The 20104-nt window shown below is 46.9% G+C and overlaps 2 long non-coding RNA genes across 2 annotated transcripts in view; one reads left to right on the top strand and one right to left on the bottom strand.

The window, feature by feature from the left end:
- Positions 1 to 20104, top strand: part of LOC144158447 (uncharacterized) — a 107395-nt gene that overhangs the window by 69254 nt on the left and 18037 nt on the right. The window lies entirely within an intron of this gene.
- Positions 15632 to 18219, bottom strand: LOC144158443 (uncharacterized). Its single transcript, XR_013320065.1, has 3 exons — positions 18137 to 18219; positions 17521 to 17586; positions 15632 to 15838 (listed from the first exon to the last, which is right to left on the bottom strand). It is a non-coding gene; the product is annotated as an uncharacterized LOC144158443 (long non-coding RNA).

Genomic DNA, 20104 nt, shown 5'->3' with positions numbered 1-20104 from the left:
CTAAATCTAGCATAATTCGAGATCTTACCTTACAATGGTCACTACACCTTACCCTTCCGAGCACTTCGGCATCCTTAATGACGCCAGGGTTATCGCATAATATGAATTCTATTTCATTTTTATACTCCCCATTCGGGCTCCTCCACGTCCACTTCCGGCTCTGCCGTTTGCAGAAGAAGGTATTCATTATGCGTAGGTTATTTCGTTCTGCGAATTCGACTTGTAGGTCCCGCCTGCTATTCCTACAGCCCAGACCATAGTTCCCAACTGCCTTGTCTCCAGCCTGATTCTTGCCTACTTTAGCATTGAAGTCCCCCATAACTATGGTATACTGTGTTTTTACTTTTGGCATTGCTGATTCACATCCTCATATAAGCGTTCCACTACATGATCGTCGTGGCTGGATGTGGGCGCGTAGCCCTGTACCACCTTGAGCTTGTACCTCTTATTGAGCCTAATTACAAGACCTGCTGCCATTTCGTAATGCTATAGTATTCTTCTGTGTGACCAGCTATGCTTTTATTGACTATGAATCCCACTCCCAGTTCTCGTCTGTCTACAAGACCACGGTAACATAGGACGTGTCCATTTGTGAGTACCGCAAAGTCTTCACCTATCCTCCTAACCTCAGTAAGCCCTATGACATCCCGTTTATTGCCCTTTAATTCCTCGAACAACACCTCTAGACTCGCTAGATAAGTTTCTCGTGTTAAACATTGCCAGGTTCAGATTCCAATTCTAAACTCAAGTGGTTTATGTTGTCATAAGCCTTCGAAACTCGTGAACCGCTGGCGCTTGTCATACAAATCCCCGTTGTTTAGCGCAAAGAACAGTGCAGGTACATTTGAGGCAAAATATACATGTAATTAACTGGCAGTGCCCGCGTCCATAAGTTAGGAACGCTCGCTGGGTTTGTTTGTGTGATAGTAGGCGAAGAAAGTGGCGGTGCAACTCCGCCCCGTGCGGGAGGAAAAGCAAGAACAAAAAGAACTCCAGGTATCGCACTTTCAGACGGGGGTGCGCAAGCACTGCGAAGGCGAAAAATTTGAATTTCATTTGGTGGTAGCCGTGAGTGGATTACGGTGCTACAGCCCATTATGGTGAATCACTGCTCTGTACTTTCGACAGCTTTCACATTGAGTCGAACGGCTTTAACCTTTTTTATTTTGTCAGATCTTTATTGCGAAAATGTTATTGTTTGTATTATTGTTATTTCTGGATTTTTCAAATATTTTGTACAGTCAAATAATTCAATTTATGCTATTACAAAGATTACGGTGTTACTTCCGCCAAACCTGCATTTTTGGGGAAATGCTGGGCGTTACGAAGGCCTTGCTGGGGGGCGGGGGGTTCGGAGCTGGGCGAAGAATGCTACGCAATAAAACAAATTGTGCAGAAATATGCAGAAAGCTACTGGGATGCGAAGTAAATTCTGATGTCTTTTTTTCATGGATGTGCCAGTTTTCTGCGATGTTTCCACTACATATAAAAAGGCGCAAAAGGGCAAATATAATACGACGTACGATATAATTGCAATTTCGGTAGAAAACTAGGGCAGCAATACTTCTATCACGGCAGAAGGGCCATCCAATTACAAACTCAGACGGTATATAAGTCCGGTTTGAAGTAATGCGTGTAATAGAGTGTTATCTCCAACGTTGTAAACAAAGTTGTTGTTCAGTAGTTGTGCATCCATTCCAGCTATTGCAATATAAATCTTTTTTAATAAAGCGATGCTCATACAGTTCTGGCATTTCCAATTTACCTGTTTCATCTCTAACATGATTTCAATTTGCCGCGGCATATGTATTTTTTTAGTAGAACAAAGCAGGAAAGAGAGGAATTTCTTTTTTCTGAGACTGAGACCAATACAGAAACCGGAAATAAGTTCAATTAGAGTGTAACCAATAGTACTTGGAAGCAGCGTTCATGCGAAAACTCGTTCAAAACGAAATCAGCCAAATATACAGAGAAACATGAACCCTAAATGGTTATTTAGAATCAAGAAACGAGCCAAGTATGCGATCTGTCTCAATAAAAATAAGTCAAATAGACTCCACCAATGTACGATATCTTCACAAGCCTCGTGGTTATGCAGCCAACAAGGCCGTCACTTCTCCGCTTCGTGATGGCACCTCTTGCCTTGTTTTGCTGTTTTCTTACGACGAGGAAGATCTAGCTCAGAGCGGCAACGCATGGGTTCCCGCATCGAACTCCGTTTGCAGCACCATCCTCGTGTTTATTGCCACTAGAATAGTACCTTCAGCTGTATAAAGTTTCGCTCCATCGTTCAATACCCAGTTTTATCGCCATCGGAGCACCCGGACACCTGAAATCGGCATTTTAAGAACGGCTAGCACCGCCATGGCGGCTGCGACTGCAGCTGCTGTGCCTTAGCTCTCGGCGCGCGATCAATCTCCGAGGAAGGTGGGTACCAGTATTCAAGACAACACGATGGACTTCGACGAACTGAGCGGTCGCACTATCCCGCAGCGAGGCCCGTGGAAACAAATGCTGTGCGATCGACGGCGAGCAAAACAAGTCTACCAACAAGCCGCACAAGCGCCAGGTAAGCCTCACGGCTTCTCTCGCGCTCCGCATGTTCCGAAACTACCAGAGTCAGATTACAAAATCATCTACCGGCCACGAGACGGGTTGCGCTTAGCAGCTTGGAGTGATCGCCAGATCACCGCAGGGTTACAGACAGCCAGCAGGTTACCAGAAGGCAGTTTTAACCAACAGAGCGTGATCCAAGTGCAAGAAGTGCAAAATTTGATTGTCGCTAGCACCCCCAATGATGAATATGCGGAACTTCTTAGCGAAGGCACCTCCCTCCAACTCGGCTCAGCAACGTATAACATCCTGCCCTAAATAAAGCCCTTTCCAGGCACCGTCCGTGGAGTGATACACGGCCAGGATGTAGGTACAACTACCGAGCAGCTGCCCTACATCATCGCTTCCTCAGGACTCAGGATAGTGCAAGCCCGAATGCTCGGAAAGTCCACCTCGGCTGGGGTGACATTTGAAGGACCTCATGTGCCTTTTTACATTCGTGCGCATGGACTTCATACCGGCTGCCGACCGTCTCGCCGATCTATCCAGTGCTGAACACTGTGTGGTGATATCGGACACCGACGAGACGTCTGCCCGACGCTGGAAGTGTCCGTATGTGCCCAGTGTCACGAGCGTGACCCACCCCCAGAACACGCATGCACCCCGAAGTGCAAACTGTGCAACCTCGACCATCCAACGGCAAGCAGGGAGTGCCGTAAGAAAGCCCGCCCGCCGCGGCCACCCTTGCACGTACGGGAATGGTTCTCTCGGACATTGCCAGTGTACCAACACCAGTCGCCAGCACTTCACAGGGCGCCTCAGCAGCAAGTGCAAGCCCCCACTTCGCGACAGCATTGCACACAGCATCAAGTAAGCTGGCCCTCAGTGGCCGCTCCTACAGCAGCACCCGGAGAAGATTTTCTCACGCTGCCTGCACAACAAGCCTCAAGGCAAGATAATCATCCCCGCATACAAAAAATCGAAGCAGAAAACGAACAGCTGAAGAAGCAGCTAGATGTGGAAACGGCTCGCACTGAAAAACTCGAACGCCGTATTGAAGAGTTGTTAACACATCTGGAAGGTCTTACGAAGGCACCGACGTAAACATCGGTACCAGACCTGCACACACCCACACCACCGCAAAAGGCGCCATCGCTCCCTACATTGAAAAATATGGGCAAGCTCGAAAAACTAACCTACGACCTTGGGAGGCAAATGGACAGCCGGATGACGACTTTGGAAAAACGCCTGGAGGCCAATGAAGCAGTCAAAAAAAAAAGAAAACCTCTAGCAACCCGCCCAGCACAATACCGTCTGATGATGAATTGGAGTCAGGCTAAAATGGGGAACCACAAGGGCACCCCCAATGGACCAACGCTTGTATGGCAGTGGAATTGTCGGTCGTGTCGAAGTAAACAAAGCTCGCTATCTCAATTCGTACCGCTATACTCACCAACAGTCATGGTGCTTCAAGAGACAAATACAGAACAAGTGACTGTCCTGGGTTACCAAACGTACGCTACTGATAAGAGAGCAAGGACAGCGATCCTGGTTCAAGCAAGCCAAACAGCACAGATGCATACCCTACCAACAGGCTTGGAATATACATTTGTCGAGATCATCCCGGACAGGAAGATACAAGCCAGCATCTTCATTTTGAATATTTACAGTCCCCCATCATCATCCCTGGGTAAAATCGACAAACTTTTCAAGACGGTTATGCAGCGCGCCAAAGGACATGCCTTGATTATCGTCGGTGATTTTAATGTGCACCATACTACGTGGGGTATCAAAGAGACAACAGAAAGGGCAGAAATTATACAATGCGATTTGTAATAACAATTTTCATGTGTGTAACAAAATTGATACCCCAACCAGAATCGGCAACAGTGTCTCTCGCGACACGACCCCGGACGTTACGCTGACCCATGGCATTAAAGATGCAATTTGGGAATGCTTAGAAGAAACACTCGGCAGCGATCATTACATCATCCAGCTGCAGCTACCCCATCACAAAGCCCGATCCTCAAAAACAGGAACAGCTCGCATCACAGATTCGCCAAAATTCCGCGAAACGGCACCAGCCTGCCCCATCCAAGCAATAGAAGAATGGACAGCACAAATGCTTGCAGCCACCCAGAAACATACGAAGGAAATTAGATTTGTCGGCTGTAGATACGCAATTACTACACCTTTGGGAAGCCTGAAGAGGTCTAACCAACCTGTAGAAAAAACGTAAAACCAACAGGAAGATTCGGGTCCGTATAGCTCGGCTAACGAAAGAAGCAGCTTTATATGCAAAGCAGCTCAGCCAGCAAAATTCGTCCCAATTCGGCACAGAACTACAAGGTACACTCGGCACTCGTCGTACGTGGCACCTACTTCTGTATTTAATGGGAAAAACAGAGAGTAAAATGGCAACAACACATAACCTAAAAGATTGATACATAACTACCAAGGCACAGACGAAGACCTCATCGAGGAATTGAAGAAACCGTGGAAGGATACAAGTAAAACGGCACCACTCCCTACGGCACCGTACACGGGCGCTCCTAACCCAGAAATGGACGCCCCTTCCAGCCTCGTCGAAATAGAGTCAGCAGCGCACCATCTAACCCAAAATTGAATGCGAGGAAATGACAAAATTCCCATCAAATTACTCCGGAATCTGGATACAGAAGCATTAGAGGGTCTTCTAAATTACATCAACGACCAATGGACGATCCGGAAGCTCCCTCCTTCATGGAAGCATGCAGACGTCACACTAATACCCAAACCTTGAAAACCGCTCGCTCCCGGCAACCTCCGGCCCATCTCCCTCATATCTAGTGTAGGAAAGCTACTAGAACACATGGTGCACAATCGCCTTTCTCCTTATATCGACGATGGTGGACACTTCCCAGACACTACGTACGGATTTCGGCCACACTTATCCACGCAAGATGTCCTGCTGCAACTGAAAGAAGAGATCATTGATCGCCTCACCAATACCCACAAAAGATGCATTTTAAACCTGGACATCAAGGGCGCATTTGATAACATCAGTCATAAGGCCATCCTCCAAGGTCTCGCCTCCATTGATTGCGGACAGCCCATGTTCGACTACGTCGCAGCCTTTCTAACCGACCGTACAGCAACAATTGGCCTCGGACACCTACGCTCAACAAAATTCAATACAATTTCCCGAGGCACTCTCCAAGGCTCAGTTATTTCCCCTCTCTTATTCAATATTACTATGAAGGACCTTCCTGCCCTACTGCAAGATATCCCGCATCTTAGACCTGCTCTCTATGCGGACGATCTCACCCTGTGGACACCAACAGGATCAATAGGGGAACAACAAGATGATCTGCCAGCAGCCATAGACGAAGCCCAACGTTACCTTCACGATAAAGCGCTCGAATCTGCTCCGGAGAAGTCGTCTCTCCTCACTCTCTGCATCGGGACGGCGCACCAACGAAAGCGCAGCATTCCTGACCCGGAGCTTACCATCAATGACTAGAAAGTGCCAAATGTATGTAAACTACGCATCCTAAGTCTTACACTACCAAAATCTGGATGAAGCCTTCATACAGTTGCACCGCTTCAGCAGACACTCAGTCAGCTAATCCGCCTCATAAGACGCGTGTCAAACCGCCTATTTGGCCTGCAAGAGTCAGACACAGTGCACATTGTCCAAGCCATACTCATAAGCCGGGTAGCTTACGGAACCCCATTTTTGGCCCTGAAAACATCCGAAAAACACAGGCTGAATGTCATCATTCGTCAAGAATATAATACATCCTTAGGACTGCACCAAAAAAACATCGACGAAGAGATTATTGCATCTTGGACTACATAACACATGGGAGGAAATACAGGAGGCGCATCATAGCTCTCAACTGGAAAGCTTACGCCTAACACCAACGGGACGAGCTACACTGTGACGGCTGGGATATGCCATACCGCCACTGGAAGACCATAAGGAGCGGATTCCACTCCAACTCAGACAAGCCATCAGGGTAGCCCCCATCCCAAGAAATATGCACCCACTACACAACAAAGCTCGACGCATAGAAAGAGTTCGAGCCATGAACAATAAATACGGCGACAATCCAACAACAAGGTATACGAGCGCGTCTCCATACAGACACAAGCCATCCCACGTCGTGTGTGTCACCGAAGCAGCAGGGCAAGTATACCGCCCTCACCATCCGCACATCAACGGAAGCTGCTGAAGAAGCCGCTATTGCTCTGGCCATCACGACGGGAAAAGATGCATTTACAATTTTGACGGATTCGCAGGCGGCGTGCCGCAGTTACCAGCGAGGCCGCATCAGCAAAACGGCACTTCAAATTCTGAAGAATACTGCCCACATACCTGAAACGTGGCTCATCTGGATACCTTGTCACGAATCTCTCGAAGGTAATGAGGCGGCTCATGCCGCTGCACGCGCTCTTATACACCGGGTCATTACCATAGATGGACAAGCACCGCTTGCAGCCCCAAAAACAGAACCGCTTGTCAGGTATGTTGACATTCTCATTTACTACCGTGAAGGCCGAAGAACCTTCCCGACTCCGCATTCCCAGTTAACAAAAGAACAAGCCACCACCCTTCGAAGACTACAGACAAATACGTACCCCCACAGAACCTTAATCCACGATTTACCACCCCCAATACCCGTCTACCTGCAATTTCTGTCCAACGCCCAGTACACTGTTCCACCAGATTTGGGAGTGCAAAAAGACCCCAGGCCTTGCCCCAATAACCTCACCCTGCTGCAAGAGGTGAGCGAACCACCTGACGAGCCCGGACCTTGGGATCCAGCTTGAACTGGTGAAGAGGGCCTGGACCGCCAGCCGAGCTCAGGGTATCCGGAATAGGGAAGCCCCCCCACCCACCCCCCTTAGGTGGGTGCCCTAACACCTGCACCAGCTTGACAAATAAAGATTTATTCATCATGATGACGTGTTTGCCCGTTTCAAATGGAATACGACGGTAACGAAGAGATTGGTGGCCAGTTCGTTCCTAGAAGTAGGGGTCGTAGGCTACGTAAAGCACAATGAGCGCGAAACGAAGCAGTGCCAAAATGCGCGGACAAGGAGAAAACGCTAAGTTACCTTTTGTTTCGCCAACTACAGCAAAAAGGTTCAAGGGCAAACTTCTGGGGCCTCCCAAAAAAATTGTGGTTCTTTTATTTCAATGTTTGCATGTCTGGACGACACGGGATTTGTCCTTAAACAGTTGAACGAACCATGGAAGCAGCAAGAAGAGCTTAAATATTTTTCTGACGTTTTAAGGAGATTTCAAAATCAATAAAGGGCAGCTGGAAAACAAGTAGAGTGCAGATGGCGCCAAAGAGACTCTCCTGTCAAAATTTGGTCGTGGTCTCGACACCCAGTGACCTCTGTTCCGGTGCTGCACGGGATCGCAGCTGTAAAATGACAGTCATGTTACTACTTTTGCGCGTATAAGTTCAAAATAATCTCAAGTAATATTTTCCAACCATTTACCAGTAGCAAGTATCTGTGCAAACAACAAATTTTTATTCAAAATAGGAAAACTCCTATGTATCACAACTGTCTGTGCCGCATCTGAATTTTGCACGTACTTACCTAAGTACGTAATGCAGCCACATTTCTATTTTAGTGCTCGCATAAGATCATTTCCCGCCTTCTACACCAAGGCGCATTGCTTCAGTATGTGCAGCTTATATTTGGGTAGAAAAAAATGGCGTTTTTTTTTTCAATTCCATCTAAAAATCACTCGCCTCATTTTCAAAAAAACTCTGAATGACTTTCCTTGTTCAATACGTTTTAGTATATGGCTATCATCGGAAGTGCGCTGTCGAATTTGGCTCTATGGGTGGGTAGATGTCTGTTTACGGAGACTGGCAAGAGACACGCGCGGTGCCGAGTTTTTTTATTAGAATTGTTGGCCATTTTGGTTATCTATTTTAGGAGCCTGCACCGCGGCGTTGCTTACTGTGTTTAAACACCCTAAATTCAAGTGTGAAGCTCTCCTCGGAGGGATTCTATAGCAGCTTGCAGGGTTCCCATTTGGTATGTAATGTGTAGTAGCTTTCTTGGATTTCCTTCAACTCGCTATGGAACTCTGTTATGTATTTCCCAGTCAATGAGGCGTTTTCTTCTAAGACGGTAAACCTACTTTCATGGCCACTTATTTGGGCTGCTTCTTTATTCTCTGTCGCTGAGACTGTTTCAGTGGTTGCTCGTTCTTAGCAGCCGGCGGAGCAGACCCCGATTCGTCGTGCTGTAAATTTTGAATTTGACCTAGGAGTGTTCTGTTCTCTTGTCTGAAGGCCTGAATTTCCAGCCTCAGCAGAATGATTTCGGCTCCGATGCTAGCTAGTTCTTTCGCTGGATGGGGGATAATGGGGAGGGGGATTTCCTGGAGTTGAAGAGCAGTGAGAGGATACACCCGCAAAGCTTACTGACTTGTCGCTGCCCGGCTTCATGTCTCGGGTTGGTTCCGGAGCCGTGCTCTTGGTAGAGGTGGATCTTCCCCGTTCTGCTTGTGGGATGTTCTGCCGATTAGGTGAGGGTGATCTTGACTGGTGTCGAGATTGGCACTTGCACCAGCTTCTTCTTGACTGGTGGAGGGTTTCAGATTTGGACAGGTTTCTTCTTCCATGGGGGGTGTTTGATCTGGCACTTCTTTAAAGGAGGGCTCGTCCGGTATGGGGGTCTTGTGTGCCAGAGGTGTCCTCCTTTCCCTCTGCGACAGCTGAACCGTATGTTTGCTGTTTTGGTCGCGGCTGAAATCTCTTGGGACAGTCGGCCGAACCCGTTATCTGCACTTCTTCGCACACCACACACTTGGGAAAGAAGTTATGTCGTTCTACACGGTCAGCTGATCTACACTTGGAACATCTGGCAGTGGGCCCTTTATTTGGCCACACATCTTGACGGTGCCCAGGCTGCCAGCACGCGATGCATGCTTCTGTCTTGCGTCTGAATTGCTTACACTGTTGCGTAGCAGCCCTGTATCTGATCCAACAGGGGCCTTGGTGCCATATAAGAGGGTTTGCACGTTGTTAGAGAAGCTGAGACGCCTAGCTTCCAAGGTCTGCAGACCTGGGTTGTACTCTATTATGATGCTGGTAGTTTCCTCCGGTGTGTCCTCTTCGGGGATGTTAAAAATGACACCCATGGTCGTGCTTGCTAGTGTGGAGACATGCGTGCCCATCTAGTAGGATTTGTTCGTGACAGTGAGCGACTGGATACTAGTGTTTTTCTGGTCTCGTTCATTCTGACGGGGTGCTGATTAGGAGATAATTATATATGATGTACACGAATTTGGTCAGTCGGGTTTTGGGGGACGTTGGCTGCTTGAAAGATAGCGTCGGCAAGAGAACCTTGGGACACCGACTTGACGTTTAGTCCTCCTCTGGGCCGGAGGACCACCTTGATATGCGCCTCTGGCAGGTGCGTCATCGGCGGTCTTCGACGATCCTGTCGGCTTTTGCGGGGCTCTTGAGCGTGGTGTTTGTTCAGCGAAGGCGGGTTCTGTACTGCGGTTTTCGATTCGTTGAAGGCGCGTTGTCGCCTGCGTACTTGAACGCAGTTTGCATCTTCGAGTTCGCTAGGGTGAATCTCTTCGCCCTCCACCGCAACTGCCATGAGGGAAATTGGGAGCTATGCCCATTGGCTAAGCCTAGCTACGACGTGGTCGGTGAAGACTGCGAATTCTCACCAAGGAAGTGCGAGGCATCATCGAAAAAGTTGCCAAGGTAAATCCTCCCAGGTTGCGACGCCGATGAATAGAAGATTTGAGAGTCCGGGAGGAGAATTTTGCCGTACGATGCGAAAAAACACAGAGCTCAAGCGAGGCACGTTGGAACACAGTGTACGAACAGGGCGTTCGAACATGACGAGGGAACGTACAACGCGCTACAACGAAAACTTCGTCGACACGCAGCTGGCGCCGATTCGCCGCGGTGCAATGGCTCAAGCCAGCAAATCGGTGATCTATCAGAGGGCACTGCGCACGCGAGATTGCGGCGCCCTTGTTGGAATGCTCTATCTGGTCCAATCCCGCAGAGCTATCCAAAAGTCGGCTTTTGTACGCCGTGATCTACAGTTCTAATACTGCCCTCTAATAATGAATGTACAGGATGTTCTAGCATAAAGTTTATGCTGCTCAATACCGTGCAATATACATAGATGTGCGGCACCATACATGAAAAAAAGTTTCCAGAAAAACCACTCCCCAACTATCGCTCAAATTTTGCGCGAATATCCCATTCGAGATTACTTTAAGAAAAGGCCGGCAACAGAACGCTTAGCATCGGAAGTGCATTTTTGAAAGTAAAGAGAGGCCTAATATGAAGTCCAGACATCAGTACACTTGAAAGCTCGAAAGTGGCCTCTTCAAGTTTTTTTCTTTCTTCATTGTCTCGCTTGCGTATAACTCTCAAGGACTCAAAACACGCGGTCATCGGAGGCCCACAGGCAGCCCGTTTGCCGACCGCGTCAAGACGACACATGTATGAAGGAAATGACACTCATTGGGTACATAACACGACCGCACATTTTTCCTTTTCCGAACAGTACGCAGACGCCACATCTTCGTGAGATAACAAACATCCGTTGAGAAACACCGCCGTCACCGCCGTCACAAAAACACCCGGCAAACTAAAGCACCGAACTTTGTGAACACTGCTTGAATGTATCACACGTGGCGTTGCAATATAGTCACGAAGCTAGCTGCCGATAACAATGAACTAGAACTCCGACGTTTACGACCAATTACAAATAATAATTCTTTAAATCTTGAGAGCACCCCGAACACGAGGCGTCCCGAAATGTCGACTGCTAGCAGTGTATCCCTCTTCCCCCTTTCAGTTGCGTGCGAACTACAAATAGAAACTCTTGGCACACGGCATGCGAACTAAACATAAAATTGTTCACACTCAGTGTGCAAACTCTAAAATATACATTCCCACGCGACGTGCGAATAGCGACACCAGTCCGGCTGATGATAATGCTTAGCAGCTCTTTGTAACGGGGTAGCGTTGCACAGCGACCTTAGTCGTTACGCTACTGTACAATCACCTCACAAAAAAAATTACGCCCATCTCCCCTCGCGGGAACCCTGGTGTGATGCGACGCTGAAGGGGGGGGTTCAAGAGCAAGCGGAGAGCAACCGTCGACCGAAAGGCCGCCGGAGAGCGGCACACCGGTTATATGCGCAGCGCGCCCGAAGGAGGAGACCGCGGAGAGAGAGAGTACTGCACATGCGCAGCACCGCGCGCAGCGCCACCCACCGGCGGAGTGAGAGCGCGCTGGGCCGCTCACGCTCTCACCTGGACACGTGCCGGCGCCAGTGCGTCTGCCGCAGCTATGACGAAACACAATCCAACATAATTCATTTTAATCCAATCCAAGTCAAGCCAAGCCAATCCACTCGAATCCAATCCAATGCCCCTCGCGAGAGAGTGTTCGCTATCGGAGGAGAGCGGGAGAGTGGCTGCGGACAACAACGGACGCACGCGGACAACAACGGAGACACGCAGGAACGACGGGGCCGCCGACATGAGATGCTCTGAGCGTCGCATCTAAAAGAAAAGAAAAGCTTGTATAGAATTTTCGTGCTAGTCTGACTTCATTGTTCCTATGTCTCCAAGATGGTTCTCTGCTGTTTTGCCACTAACATTTCAATCTTCTTTTACTAACCTCTACTGCTGTTCCAGTAACTTTTCCGTTAGCCTTAAAGCCAAGGGCTTCCCGACTCTCGATCTCTTCCTCACTGAGGACTGGACGGATACCTTTGCGCTCCGTTACACTATGTCGCATGGTTTCTGGCTCCCTTCCACAACCTGCGCACAGTTCTTCAAGTACCTGCTCGTGGATGAGCGTTTCGTCCGCAAAAAACTCGCCCGGCCCTTAAGACAATGCACTCCCTTTGTTTTAATTAAAGCACTTTTCTTTCGTCATCTCCTGCTTCCCGATTCTGTATATATCTAAGGACTTCTTTGCGTCCATCCTTTTTTTGAGGTCGTTGTCTCTCATTCTTTCACTTGATTTTTTGATGCCTAGGTCGTGTTACCTGCGCTTCCATGTTTCATATACTTTGTCCTGAGTCTTCTTGTACTTTTTCTCAACTGTGTATCCACGCTTTTTATGTAAAGATACCGTAACAGTCTGGCCGCCCATCTATGGCCATCAATATTTTTAAGTCGTTCTTCAAAACATATTTTTTTTTGCGCTTCACTCACTTCAAAGAGGCCCGTACCATGTCTCCCTGCACTGCCTTATTTGCTGTTCACCTGTGTGCTTCTAATGCCTATCGACATAACGCCCCATGATCAGTTCTAGCCCTGATTGTATCTCTCATTTGATGCATATTACAAGGTTTGAAAAGGTGAGTGCCGGTACCACTACACCCTCGTCGATTCCTCTCACAACTTCCTATTAGATATATCCCCATAGTGCTGTGCGCTTCTTGATAGAGGCATTGATTTTTCGTTTTAGTCTTAAACGTGCCTCACGAGTTTTTAGATTGGCCTAACCTTTGTTTATCCATACGCTCAGCTATTTCGATTTTGTTACCCACGGTATTGGTGCTTGTTTGAACGAATACCGATTCGTCACAGGCGTCGTAATTTAAAACCATAACTCCAGACTGTGCTGTGCTTAACTCTCACCCCAGTTCAGTGGCTTCTTCTCAGCATATATCTGTGAGCTGTAGCAGACACTGTTTGCTATCTGCTAGTAGTGCTATGTCATCTGCATATATCAGTACCGGAATATGTTGTTCCACTCCAGGTCCCTTGCGGCTAAGCAAGGTTGAAACCTATTTTACTGTCTCCAAGCTTTCTTTCTAGTTTTGCAATGTACAGCACGAACAGCAATGGCAACAGAGAACAACCCTGCTTTAAACCTTTATTTCTAACTGCCGGTTTGAAGGGCTTGTAGTCTTCCCAGGTAATTTTCACATCATTCTCATTGTGAATTCCCTGCAGCAGCTGCATGATGTCATGGCCTATTAGCTCGCGCTCTAGTAGTATCCATAGAAGTTCGCTACTTAAACTGTCGTAGGCTCCCTTTATATCCAGAAATGCTATCCATAGTTGTCACTTTTGATCCACTGACACCTATATGCATTGGGTTAGGACAAATACATTGTCCTCTCAGCGCCTGTCTCGTCTGAAGCCATTTTGTAGTTCTCCTAGTGTGCCATTCCCATCTATCCACGCTTATAGTTCCGCTTTTATGGCTTGCATTGCCAGCCTGTATGCCACCGAGGTAACACCAATAGGCCTGTATGAGTTGGCATCAGCCCTGTCAGCTGTACTTATATATATATATCAGTTTCATCCTGCTCTTACGCGAATCGTCTGGTACTTGCTTCGTTTTTATTACTCTTTTATTTGCGCGAATCAATTGTGCTTTCCATTTTGGGCCAAGTAGGCTCACCAGCCGTATAGGAATTTCATCCGACCCTGTCGCCGTATTGGTACGGGCATTTTATTCGGCTTATTTCCAGGTCAGTTCCTCCCACTTTAGCTCTCTATATATCTGTGGGCAATTCAGTTTACCCGCTCTCCGAATGCTGTAGTACACTGTCCGTTCTTCGGAACTTCTCTGCTATCGTTGAGCGAATGGGAAATACCGCCTGTTTCACTTCTAGTACCTCACCTTCTCCGCTTATGACGTGACGTTGTACTTCGGTCTTTTTCGTTAGTTCTTTTACATGGTTCCAAAACTCTCTCGGCGCGACTTTGTGCTTTGCTCGCATGTTCGAAACCCCTCGATCACTTTCTCGTCTGCGTTTTTGCTGTACAAATTATTGTACTTCTAGCTGCTTTAGGGGGGACCAATTCCATTCTACAGTTATTTATTCTCCTTTTACTCCAACTTACTTGGCCTCCCCGTGCTCTCTCAATGCTTGCTGTCTTTGTGTATCAGATTCCTCGATTTCTTTGTTCCACCAGCTTCTCGTCTGTCTTTTTTCTTTGCATAGTCGCGTTTTTTTTTTGTTTGTGTTCCTTATCTTTCCTTGAATAAAACCAAACAGTTTGTTGTATTCCCAATACTTCGTAGACTGTCTCTCGATTTCCGCTTCCAGATTTTTGGAACGGTGGTGCCCTCGCAAAAACCAATGGCTGCAACCGTACCGCAACCGTACCGCAACCCTGCAGAGACGCCCTCTCCCATTGACCGCGGAGCGACTCGCACGTCGCGTGCGTTTAACCTAGTGGCCGAGCTAGTGCGCACATATTGCAGAAATGGTACGGCAGTGTCAGAAATGAGACCTTACAGATGCCATGCACCCTAAAAGCGGTATTTTGGTAAGCCCGGCAAGGTCAAAAGCTGTCATAATGACAATTGTATTGTCTGTTCGCTACGATAGCTGCTCCGCAAGAAGGAAATGTTTATGAAAGCCATCTTAAACAAATATTTCTCGAGATATTTTCGGACAGTTTTTTTGATGCCATCAAACTGCTCCCTCCCTCAAGATCAACTTCTGCTGGCCGAGAGGGCCTGTCGAGCAGGCACGGCACATGGTTACCTGAAATGAAGAACCACCCCACCAAAACTAGCTCAATGCACTTTTGTCTCTCCCTCTCAAACTGCGTAAAAACATAATACTTGTAACTACCTTCACACTAAGACATTTCGATTGCCTGGGTTGGAAATACCGTTGTTCTCTTGCAGCAGTCGTCGCGTGGAAAGGTGCAAAAGGGGGAGCCAGCTGCGTCGGACAACTGATTAGCTACGAATATATTTCACAAGACGTGTGACACGGCAGTTTGCAGAACACGCCGCTTCACTGCGTTATCAGAGTACATGAAACATTTTACTGAACACTTATACACCAGCACTCGGGATATGAGCTACTCTGTGGCGGCGATAACTATGACTTGTGAGTAAGGTACGATTGCGTGAACCACAACTGCCAGTGTAATGTAGCCTGCATCCTGTTTAAAAAATATCCTTGGACATCCACAGTTAACACAGAGGGAGAACTTCATGACGATATAACGCACCATCAACCAAGCAATTCACCACCATCACCAGTTAGGACATCAGAGATAGCCAAATGGGGATGAAAAACAGTTCGTGCACGTTCAGTAGGCGCAGCCATTTATTATCCCATCAGCTTCATGGTTTCTCTATCACCAGTGTAGCTATTGTTTCAGCAGCGCACCAAGCGGTTTCTGTTACTGCGATGCAGTCTCTTCGGCGCGGGCCATGGCGTCTTCTGCACGGAAGCCTATTCCGCCGGTGCCACCGACTCCACCTCCCAGGGCAGCAACCGGGGCGGTGATCATGGCTGCAATAGAGGTAAAAGAAACAAAAAAGGCAGTTTTGAAGCGACAGCCTTGAATTGCCCGTTCTGCAAAAACCTTCCGTTTGGGTCGTCGGCGTGACTACGGTAGTCATTTTGCCTGGTATATTACGTTACCTGCTGCAATTCAGGTTCTCTTGGCTGCAATCGCGGACTTGCGAGACCTAAGTAGCCTATGCCTGCGAATGAGGGTGTGCATCTGCTTGCCGTTCCCGTTGGGTATGTCAGGCGTCAAAGTGAATCATATTCGCTTCAAGGTCTACCGTGGTCAACCGGTACACGCAGCCGACGTGTAGTGAGTTTGATGGTGGCTTGGCCTGTCGTTAAACTTAAGGTTAAGTTACTTGATGCTAGATGCGAACACAGGCCTAACAGCATGGCCGCTCAGGCAGACTGGACAGAGGCAATGATAGCTACCATTACAAGCTCACTGCCGATTAACCAATTCCCATTTGGCTGCGACAAGAACAGTTGTTCTATACGCGCTCCAAGGTACTGGCCACAGCCGACAATTGTTGCTGTCAGAACTTATCTGCTTGCTGACGAGTTGTAGTTTGGCTTCGACCTCAACTTACCCACCAAAATACTCAGATACCCATTAGGAATTGGTAAGTGAAAGTGAGGACTGCCTTCCGATATTCAAGGCCAATTCGCCCATCCACATTGGCTGCTGCGTTGACATCCCTTGTGAAAATGACACGGAAAGATGTTCAAACGAAAAATATTGCTTTTTCTTGCAGAACCCAAAGTAAGTGCTGAGTTATCCTCGGAGTCCCTTTGGTCCTATTTCTGCAGAGTGTTAGAGTTTGCCGAAGAAAAATTGCGTGACGGTTACGTTACCTCCTGCAAACGTCGAGCCCAACGTGAACCACGGTCTTTTTCTTGGAGACTGCGCATATCTGCTTCGTCTCGGGAAGCAATCGCGTTGTCAGCAGGAAGGCACGGGCTATGATGGCGTTATTCTGCTGCGCGTGGCCGCCGCCGAGAACGTCTCGCACGGTCTCAGCATACCGCCCTTCCGGTCACACTTTCGCCAAACTTGCCTCCGCTTTCTTGCTCGCTTCTTTCTTTGGCGTTCTCTTCACTCACCCCCTTACAACGAGGCCGACAGCGATGTGAAAACCCACCCACCGAACACGTCTTGCGCGGCCTGGGCGTACCGCCCCCGTCACATTTTCGCCATACTTTCCTCCTTCGCTTTTGTGCTCGGTGTACCTTGTCTATCTTTGGTGTCCTATTTATTCCCTGGGTTACAACGACGCCGACAGCAAAGCGAGACACAACCTTGGATTCTGAGGAGCTGCTCAATAAAATCCTCCTCTGCTGTTATTTAGGGAATATTGTCTCACTCGCACTCCTCTGACAAGCTACTAAAGAGATGTGATTCGCTGATACTGAAATTACGTAGCGACGCTTTTGGACCCATAGCGTTTTCTGAATACTGTTTTTACTGTTTACTGAATACTGTTAAATGGAACAAATACGCGTTTTTGATTTACTCTGCATTTTTAAGAGTCTTTTTCGCAGGCATAATAATTCAACTGGTAAGAACTTCCAAACACCCTTCGGGATCCTAGCAGCAGAGTTAAAAGAAGCTTTACGAATTCTGTCGGGCCTGACAATGCTCTGTAACACCTAGAAATTGGAGTAAAAAACTGCATATTTACCTAAGATGACTACAAGCACAACCAGAAGTTGGAGCCCAAAAAGACGGAACATGGTGGAATTTGTTTCTGAAATAAAAACAGAATTTTCCTTGATGGTTAAAAACAATAGACTTGGGATTTTTAAAATTTCCAGTGCAAACCTTTAGTGTAATAAAAGGAAGTGCAGCTAAAAAAATGCTATGAAAACATAAATAATATAACAACGCACATCAATAAACGACTCCTTATAAATATGGTTTGTTTGAAGACAGCAGTTCAAACCTAGGGTTATATAATTTCCCATGAGCAAAAATGTTTCCTTTCACTAAAAGGCAAGCGCACCCTTTTTAATTGGGATATTTCACATGTTCGTTGCGTTATTTAAATAGTTAAGTAAGTGCAAACATTAAACAGTATTGCAAACGGCTTCTCAGTAAATTTCAATTTCCTGCAATCACAGTTGTAAATAGTCCAAATGAAAGGCATTTGCGGGACGCTGTTGTAACTAAACATCAAGTTGTTATTCCTCGAAATACATCGCTACATGAATCTGCAAGAGGCGAAGCTTGGAAAGAATTTAGAAGAAAGCAGTAATTCTGCTTATTGTTATTATCGTAGCTAGTTAGGCCCCACTTGCCTAAGGAACTTCACGAAGGAGACTCTGAGTTTGTCCGGGCAATAGCTGACAGTAAGCCTGGTGAAACACCGCGCTTTTATAGCGCGAACCAGTGATGGTTTTATCTGTTTTTTCAACTTCCCATGACGGCAATTTACCATGATTCACACAAAAGGTTTTATTTTCATTTTGAAGAATACGTATGTCACGGCTGTTTTCAAGTATGTTGGAGGCGAAACAGCGTAATTGGAAATGCCAGTACAAAATGACATCGCTTTTCGGAAAAGTTTTTTTCATTTCAAGTACTTAGATCGTGTGTCCGTTGTTCCCAAAAAAGCAAGCTTGTTTGCAACGTCGCAGAACAGACTCAATTATCCGAAACAATTTCAAACTGTCCTTGTGTGACCTGTTGTGCGTAATTGGACCATCCTTTTGGTGCGGTACAAAAATTTCTGCTCCAGGTCAGACCCGACAGAGCAATAAAGACGTACAACGTATCAATTTTGCTTTTTCTGCCGTCATATGATCACAAGGGACGTCGCGAAGAACTACCTGACCAACAAAAAAGTAGTCGCCAAGAACCATTTTACCACACAGTGCCGAATTTTGTTAAAAGTCCATATCAGAGGCAGATGGTGCATAGGGCTTTAACGTTTTCATAATCAGGCTACCTTTTCTTTGTATTTGGTCCACTCTACTGCATTGCCGTAAACTTGCCTGCAGTCCATGTGGTTCACAATCGACGACACTAATGGAGAAATGGAACAGTGAGGACCTCTTGCGCGAAGTAGAAATTTTAAAAAATCAGAACAATTTTGAGCTTTATCTTATGTAAACTGAGTCAAAGTCACAGTCCAAATCATCACGGTTTTTACCATGTCGGAATGGTCGGATTCACAACGCGGGGGACACAGGATCGATTCCGAGAAGGGGTGTTTGATGGCGTGCGTGATGAGCGTCTGTGAAAACCCACCACCATCATGTGTCCCCTCGTTGTGTAAAGTTGTCCTTCTTCGAGTGTGTTTTCACTTACGGTCGCCATCAGTGAGGCAAAGAAAGGTTCGCTTTAATAAAACCAGTGTAAACTTAAGCAGCCCTTTAGAGTATCCCTAAAGTGCAGATTGCATGTCCGTTGCCTATCGAAGCCGCCGGTTCATAACAAGGACTACTGAAATGCAAACTGCAAAGTGTTTTGCCCTGCGCTCCTTACACTTGACAAATTGTCTTAGTCATAGGACAGCATGGCATGAGAGTTGTCAGAATGAATTGGTAGCATTACTGTTTAGGGTAGATTTCATTTAAACCAAACTCTGACCAAACAGTTTTCTTTTCAAGGATAAAGAAGTAAAGGTGTCCTGCCGAAGCAAATCCAAAACCCCTCATTTGATAACAGACATCCCCAGAATCAAGTGATTTTTAAATCAATAGGGTTGTAAACCGGACTAGGAAAAAAAAAGGCACGGAGAATGCACGAATCTCCCTGAATCACCGAATAGTTGAAAACAAGGTTTTATTTTATGAAAAACGCTTCCGTACTCCTGTCAACACATTCAGAGAAAGCAAGAATAAGGTTGCAAAGTCGAGGTCCTATTTGGGCTACTTTTGCGTGTAACCAGATCGAACTGAAGCTGTAGCTTTTGCAATCTGTCATTGAGCTTTTTAGCCCCTGAGTAACTTCAATGTATGCAGGATTGAAAGCGCGATCTTCCAGTGCCTACCAAATATTTGCAGAATATGGCACTCCTTAAAAGCTGCCCTCCACCCGTCAACTGCTGCCGTTACGTAATACAAAAGCCGGAAAAAAACTTGAAAGGTTCATATGAGTTACTGACTCCACACTCTTGCTTTCTATTTACGGGCAATTAATATGCGAAACCGTATACTCCAGCTATTGTGAATGATACAGTTATTCCGTCCCTTTTTGACACATATTTTAAGGACGAAATTGTATCAGAAAAATTTAAGTTAAACGTGTTTATACACCCCGCT

Source organism: Haemaphysalis longicornis, unplaced genomic scaffold (genome assembly GCF_048455015.1).
Source record: "Haemaphysalis longicornis isolate Haplotype H1 unplaced genomic scaffold, Haemaphysalis longicornis Haplotype H1 scaffold_10, whole genome shotgun sequence".
NCBI lineage: Eukaryota > Metazoa > Arthropoda > Arachnida > Ixodida > Ixodidae > Haemaphysalis > Haemaphysalis longicornis.
The sequence above is the reverse complement of the archived record's forward strand: the minus strand, read 5'-3'. Positions and strand labels throughout refer to the sequence as shown.